This window comes from Tupaia chinensis, unplaced genomic scaffold (genome assembly GCF_000334495.1).
Source record: "Tupaia chinensis unplaced genomic scaffold, TupChi_1.0 Scaffold000315_1, whole genome shotgun sequence".
Classification (NCBI taxonomy): domain Eukaryota; kingdom Metazoa; phylum Chordata; class Mammalia; order Scandentia; family Tupaiidae; genus Tupaia; species Tupaia belangeri.
The window spans coordinates 4,267,672-4,275,368 of NW_006159808.1; the positions used below are offsets into that span (position 1 = coordinate 4,267,672).

At 49.0% G+C, this 7,697-nt stretch overlaps 1 long non-coding RNA gene across 2 annotated transcripts; it reads right to left on the reverse strand.

The window, feature by feature from the left end:
* Positions 1-3,246: 3,246 nt before the first annotated feature.
* LOC106735147 (uncharacterized) lies at positions 3,247-7,675 on the reverse strand. Of its 2 annotated transcripts, none has more exons than XR_001370559.1 (3): positions 6,827-7,553; positions 3,703-3,901; positions 3,247-3,333 (listed from the first exon to the last, which is right to left on the reverse strand). It is a non-coding gene; the product is annotated as an uncharacterized LOC106735147 (long non-coding RNA). The 2 variants fall into 2 exon arrangements; XR_001370558.2 differs by lacking the exon at positions 3,247-3,333 and adding an exon at positions 7,566-7,675 and having other exon boundaries at positions 3,577-3,901; positions 6,827-7,090.
* Between the last annotated feature and the right edge of the window lie 22 nt (positions 7,676-7,697).

Here is a 7,697-nt window from a genome sequence, read left to right on the forward strand (position 1 = left end):
GAATCTAGGACACACACTAGCCGAAGCATCACAGACGCCAGCCGTGAAGCAGCGGTCCCAGACACCGGTCAGCTGGAGAGGGGGTAAAGTGCTGCACTGACCTGCTCTCAGCTCCGGAGCTAGACTGTCAGACTCCACGGAGAGTGAGTTCTCTACCTCCCCACCACCCACACACACACACACACACACACACACGTGCGTGTTTTTTGGCACATTCTGGAGTCATTAATACGATCCTTGCAAGGAGAGAGCATAGAGAAGGTGCAATATTTAAAGGAAAATCAGACTAAGGCTCATCATAATGTTATTTTCTTTTTCATTTTCTAATTGCTCCATAATACAGTATGGAGCAACAAAGTTTAAAATATGGTATAACAAAGTTTAACGTATCTCATAACCAAGTTTAAAATAAACGTGTTTGCAAAGCAGAGCATTGCTCACCAGAAGAGTTTCATCAGTGCAGATGCAATTTGGGGAATGGTGGGCAGAAGTGTGAACCCTGGAGCGAAGGTCCTTGTCCAACACCCTGACAATGCCCCTTACGTGGTGTCATCTCGGCTAAATGACAGGCTCAGGCTTGTGTCCTCCTCCGTCAGGGAGCGGATTATGAATGTCCACCTCAGAAGGCTGGTGAATTGAGCTGAGAACAGAAGCAAAGCAATCAACAGTCTGGCACGCTGGGCATTCCGTCACGGGCAGGTGTGTGCTTCTTGGCTGGGCTGGCGAGGGTGGCCATCTGAAACCCAGGCCCAGAGGCCCACAGCCTCGACCTGGGATGTCTTTGTCTCTTCAGCTCGACAATAAGCCCCAAAGCCTGGGTCGTGGTAGCACTACTTCGTATGTCCCAATACCACTGCAACGGTGCCCAGAAATACAGGCCTCCCCTCACTGTGCCTGCTTGAATCTCACTGGTAAGAGGTAATATAAACTATTTTACACACATGGGGAACTTTACAACATTCATGGAAACGAATATTATGAAAAAACTGGGGACCGGCAGATGGCATAATTGCTATGTCACGGGATTCCCATGTAGTCGACCACAGTTTGAGTCCCAGACCTGGTGGCTTAAACTCATGCCAGGCACATGTGCGTGCGTGCCCAAGATCCTGATAGGAGAATGGAGGAGAAGGGATCACGGCATGGCCATCCCCCTGGGGGCTGATTTCTTGCTTTCTGTCTCTCTGTCTCTCTCTGTCTTTCTGGTGAGCGCACGTGCCCTACAGCAAAACCCTCTCAAAAAAACAAACAAACAAACAAAAAACTGTGCATGGATTTCAAAAATGTTTTGCAGCAAAACAGACTTATATTTTAATTTCACTTTTCTCCAGACTTTCTGAAGTCCTCTTGTAGTTTGGTTATAAATGTTTTCTCGGGGGTGGGAATAGTGTTTGTATCACAGAAATGGTATATACACCCTTGATTTTCCTTTACCCCATTTTTCACGCAAGTGCAGCTTCCCAAGTCAGGCCTAAGGAACTATATAGCCCCTTCTCCCACTGGCTCCACAGTGTCCCATAGCGTGCAGCTACTTCACTACTGGTTTGTCCTTTAAGGCTCGCTCCCTTATTCATCGGCTTACCCACTTGTTCGATGATTACATGCCAGCCAGTATGCTGGATCCCAGGAAAATTACACAGAATGCTGAAATGCATTTTCTCATGCAAAACTTCAAACAACACACACACTTTCCCTGGCTGAGTCTTGTGTCAGGAGGTGACGTGGTGACTTAGAGCAACTATGAGCACACAGTGGGAACGTGACCAGAACGTGCTGGGCGAGGCAATGGCTTTCGGTGTGCTCAGAGCAGGAGTTATTGTAAGAGGAGATCCGCCCTGGAGATAGCTCTGTTTTCCTCATTCAGTCGGCATTCTTTATCAAGCCAAAGACCTGTCTGCACAACTAGACTTACAGCGTGCACTGGCTCAGGGAACACCACCGACACCCGTATGAGCCCTGGCTCCCCCGCAGAGCATTCAGCACTAACACTTTTTTTTTCTTTTTTTGAGAGGTTTTTGCTGTAGGGCACGTGCACTCACCAGAAAGACAGAGAGAGACAGAGAGACAGAAAGCAAGAAATCACCTCCGAGGGGATGGCCACGCCGCAATCCCTTCTCCTCCATTCTCCTCTCAGGATATTGGGCATGCACATGCGCCTGGCGTGAGTTTAAGCCACCAGGTCTGGGACTCGAACCTCAGTCAGCTGCATGGGAGTCTAGCGACATAGCCATTAAGCCAACTGCTGGTCCCAGCACTATCATGTTTGAATGGACAAATCAAAGATTTAGTAAACTTTGATACTTGTAAGAATAAAAGACGTAGAAAAAAAAAAAGAAAGAAAGAAAGAAAGAAATGAAATGACTTTTTCCTGTAAGAGTTACCATTTTCTCTATTTCTCAAGCCTTAGTCAGAGGACACATGCATCTGCCAGAGACAGATGAGAGGGTGCACGCCGCCCCATCCCATGGTACGTGGTCACACTGCAACTCCTCCTCCACCACCTGTCCCTCTTTTGGGAATGCGGCACGCAAGCACACACACCTGGTGTGTTTTTCAGGCCATCAGGTCTGGAACTTGGCCATGGGCTGGTCCTATTTTTTTTCTTTTTATTGCTATAGGATACACGTGTTCACCGGAGGAGGCGAGAGAAGAGAGAGAGATCACCCCCCAAGGGGGCTTAGTCAGACCGCCATCCTTCTTCCTCCATTTCTCCGTTCTTAGCAGGATTTGGGGTGCAGGCACACAGCCCCGGCATGTTTCTCAAATGCCAAGGCTGGGGTTTGCACTGTAGTTAGCCATGTGGAAGCCGGCTCTCAAAGCACAGTGCTTACCCACTGCGCTGCGAGCTGACCTGAAATGTTCTGTTTTCCAAAACTGAAATTAGGATGAATAATTTTCTTTTTCAGACGTTGATAATGAATAGAAACGAAAAACTTGATGCAACTCACTTGCAGTTATATTAAGAGTATTTACTTGGGTAATTGAAGTGGTGCAATAAAAAGACCTAACTACTTATTTCACAATATTTAAACTGAGGCGTGCAGTAACCACAGACTCAGAACTAGCCCTAAGCTGCTCTAGCCTTCCACGCAGACAGTGGACCCGCAGCACCTAGGCCAGGCGGCAATGTCCAGGGGGCTGCAGGCTTCCGCTGGAGCTTTTCAACTGCACCCACGTGCACAGGCCCAAAAGCCCACAATGCCGTTTTGACACCCACAGAAAGTTTTATCCGTATCCATTTCTTCCGACGTACGCCCGCCTGAATCTAGGACACACACTAGCCGAAGCATCACAGACGCCAGCCGTGAAGCAGCGGTCCCAGACACCGGTCAGCTGGAGAGGGGGTAAAGTGCTGCACTGACCTGCTCTCAGCTCCGGAGCTAGACTGTCAGACTCCACGGAGAGTGAGTTCTCTACCTCCCCACCACCCACACACACACACACACACACACACACGTGCGTGTTTTTTGGCACATTCTGGAGTCATTAATACGATCCTTGCAAGGAGAGAGCATAGAGAAGGTGCAATATTTAAAGGAAAATCAGACTAAGGCTCATCATAATGTTATTTTCTTTTTCATTTTCTAATTGCTCCATAATACAGTATGGAGCAACAAAGTTTAAAATATGGTATAACAAAGTTTAACGTATCTCATAACCAAGTTTAAAATAAACGTGTTTGCAAAGCAGAGCATTGCTCACCAGAAGAGTTTCATCAGTGCAGATGCAATTTGGGGAATGGTGGGCAGAAGTGTGAACCCTGGAGCGAAGGTCCTTGTCCAACACCCTGACAATGCCCCTTACGTGGTGTCATCTCGGCTAAATGACAGGCTCAGGCTTGTGTCCTCCTCCGTCAGGGAGCGGATTATGAATGTCCACCTCAGAAGGCTGGTGAATTGAGCTGAGAACAGAAGCAAAGCAATCAACAGTCTGGCACGCTGGGCATTCCGTCACGGGCAGGTGTGTGCTTCTTGGCTGGGCTGGCGAGGGTGGCCATCTGAAACCCAGGCCCAGAGGCCCACAGCCTCGACCTGGGATGTCTTTGTCTCTTCAGCTCGACAATAAGCCCCAAAGCCTGGGTCGTGGTAGCACTACTTCGTATGTCCCAATACCACTGCAACGGTGCCCAGAAATACAGGCCTCCCCTCACTGTGCCTGCTTGAATCTCACTGGTAAGAGGTAATATAAACTATTTTACACACATGGGGAACTTTACAACATTCATGGAAACGAATATTATGAAAAAACTGGGGACCGGCAGATGGCATAATTGCTATGTCACGGGATTCCCATGTAGTCGACCACAGTTTGAGTCCCAGACCTGGTGGCTTAAACTCATGCCAGGCACATGTGCGTGCGTGCCCAAGATCCTGATAGGAGAATGGAGGAGAAGGGATCACGGCATGGCCATCCCCCTGGGGGCTGATTTCTTGCTTTCTGTCTCTCTGTCTCTCTCTGTCTTTCTGGTGAGCGCACGTGCCCTACAGCAAAACCCTCTCAAAAAAACAAACAAACAAACAAAAAACTGTGCATGGATTTCAAAAATGTTTTGCAGCAAAACAGACTTATATTTTAATTTCACTTTTCTCCAGACTTTCTGAAGTCCTCTTGTAGTTTGGTTATAAATGTTTTCTCGGGGGTGGGAATAGTGTTTGTATCACAGAAATGGTATATACACCCTTGATTTTCCTTTACCCCATTTTTCACGCAAGTGCAGCTTCCCAAGTCAGGCCTAAGGAACTATATAGCCCCTTCTCCCACTGGCTCCACAGTGTCCCATAGCGTGCAGCTACTTCACTACTGGTTTGTCCTTTAAGGCTCGCTCCCTTATTCATCGGCTTACCCACTTGTTCGATGATTACATGCCAGCCAGTATGCTGGATCCCAGGAAAATTACACAGAATGCTGAAATGCATTTTCTCATGCAAAACTTCAAACAACACACACACTTTCCCTGGCTGAGTCTTGTGTCAGGAGGTGACGTGGTGACTTAGAGCAACTATGAGCACACAGTGGGAACGTGACCAGAACGTGCTGGGCGAGGCAATGGCTTTCGGTGTGCTCAGAGCAGGAGTTATTGTAAGAGGAGATCCGCCCTGGAGATAGCTCTGTTTTCCTCATTCAGTCGGCATTCTTTATCAAGCCAAAGACCTGTCTGCACAACTAGACTTACAGCGTGCACTGGCTCAGGGAACACCACCGACACCCGTATGAGCCCTGGCTCCCCCGCAGAGCATTCAGCACTAACACTTTTTTTTTTCTTTTTTTGAGAGGTTTTTGCTGTAGGGCACGTGCACTCACCAGAAAGACAGAGAGAGACAGAGAGACAGAAAGCAAGAAATCACCTCCGAGGGGATGGCCACGCCGCAATCCCTTCTCCTCCATTCTCCTCTCAGGATATTGGGCATGCACATGCGCCTGGCGTGAGTTTAAGCCACCAGGTCTGGGACTCGAACCTCAGTCAGCTGCATGGGAGTCTAGCGACATAGCCATTAAGCCAACTGCTGGTCCCAGCACTATCATGTTTGAATGGACAAATCAAAGATTTAGTAAACTTTGATACTTGTAAGAATAAAAGACGTAGAAAAAAAAAAAGAAAGAAAGAAAGAAAGAAATGAAATGACTTTTTCCTGTAAGAGTTACCATTTTCTCTATTTCTCAAGCCTTAGTCAGAGGACACATGCATCTGCCAGAGACAGATGAGAGGGTGCACGCCGCCCCATCCCATGGTACGTGGTCACACTGCAACTCCTCCTCCACCACCTGTCCCTCTTTTGGGAATGCGGCACGCAAGCACACACACCTGGTGTGTTTTTCAGGCCATCAGGTCTGGAACTTGGCCATGGGCTGGTCCTATTTTTTTTCTTTTTATTGCTATAGGATACACGTGTTCACCGGAGGAGGCGAGAGAAGAGAGAGAGATCACCCCCCAAGGGGGCTTAGTCAGACCGCCATCCTTCTTCCTCCATTTCTCCGTTCTTAGCAGGATTTGGGGTGCAGGCACACAGCCCCGGCATGTTTCTCAAATGCCAAGGCTGGGGTTTGCACTGTAGTTAGCCATGTGGAAGCCGGCTCTCAAAGCACAGTGCTTACCCACTGCGCTGCGAGCTGACCTGAAATGTTCTGTTTTCCAAAACTGAAATTAGGATGAATAATTTTCTTTTTCAGACGTTGATAATGAATAGAAACGAAAAACTTGATGCAACTCACTTGCAGTTATATTAAGAGTATTTACTTGGGTAATTGAAGTGGTGCAATAAAAAGACCTAACTACTTATTTCACAATATTTAAACTGAGGCGTGCAGTAACCACAGACTCAGAACTAGCCCTAAGCTGCTCTAGCCTTCCACGCAGACAGTGGACCCGCAGCACCTAGGCCAGGCGGCAATGTCCAGGGGGCTGCAGGCTTCCGCTGGAGCTTTTCAACTGCACCCACGTGCACAGGCCCAAAAGCCCACAATGCCGTTTTGACACCCACAGAAAGTTTTATCCGTATCCATTTCTGTAGTGCTCAAATATTTGACTCGTGAAGCAGGGAATGGGTGAGTGTTCACCCAGACTTGCCGACTTGCAGCCAGCGGTCTGACTCTAGCCCCCCAGTGTTACCACACACCCACCCTTGTGAGCCATATCTGTGGCCGTCTACACAGACTGTTTGAGTTACCCTCTACCTTGTCTTTATCCCAGTAAACCAATCCATTTGCTGGTGCTTTGTGGGTGAAAGGCCTGGACTCTGTGAAATAGAAAGCACGCTCTTTACTGAAAAGGAAAGATGCACAGCAGGAAAAGAAACGTAAATGATTAGTGCTGTCCTTGGGTTCTTACCCTTCCTTGGCTTTCGCTGTCCACAACAGTGCCATTGAGGCTGCGGCTGATTTCAGGGGCGTGTCCTTCAGGAAACCTCTGCTCCGTGACATCTTACAGAGGTGGGTTCGGAGGGTTCCCTGCGTGTCTTTCCGACCCATCACGGTTAACAGCCAGGGACAAAGGGTGGTTTACCTTGGTGACAGCTGCACTAGACACCCAGAGACGCCTCTCCTTACTTCTGATTATAACCATAAGCCGGTGCAAAGCCTAAACATAATTAGCCTGTCCAGAAGTAGAAATTTAAAAAAAAAAATGCGTCAACTAAAATCAGAAAAGATTTGGCCACTGTCCCTGGAATTGCTCACTCTTGGGCAGGCTCCCTGAGGCTGCCATCCTCTCCTTCGGCCAGCAGGTGTTTGAACGACACGTCCAAGAGAATGCAGAGCCTTGCCGGTTTTCAAGCCGGCAACACCCCTTCTCGAAACAGATCCGTTGAGGTCATAATGGAACCCCACAGGGCTCGCCATGCCCCTAAAGCTTCGGAAAAGTCCGGCATTGCTGAGCGAACACTGCCGCGCTCGCTGTGTTTGCATTTTGGTTGCGCGTCTCATCCTTAATGAGCAGCAAATCAATTAACAGGACAAATGACAGGCGGCAGGGCACCGAGGGGAAAGTGTCATTAGGCTCATTAGCCTGGAGCGCGTGACGCCCGCACCTGAGTCGCTCGCCAGCCATCCCCAGCGGTCTGGACACCCACCTTCTTGACCAAGGCCGGGGCAACGCCCTCTGACTCAACGCGGGAGCCCGAGCCCACTCGCAGCCCCTCCAGGAAGCCGTTCCCAGCCGGGCGGGGTGCGGGGGTGGGGGATCCCGCCCAGCCCCACCCCTG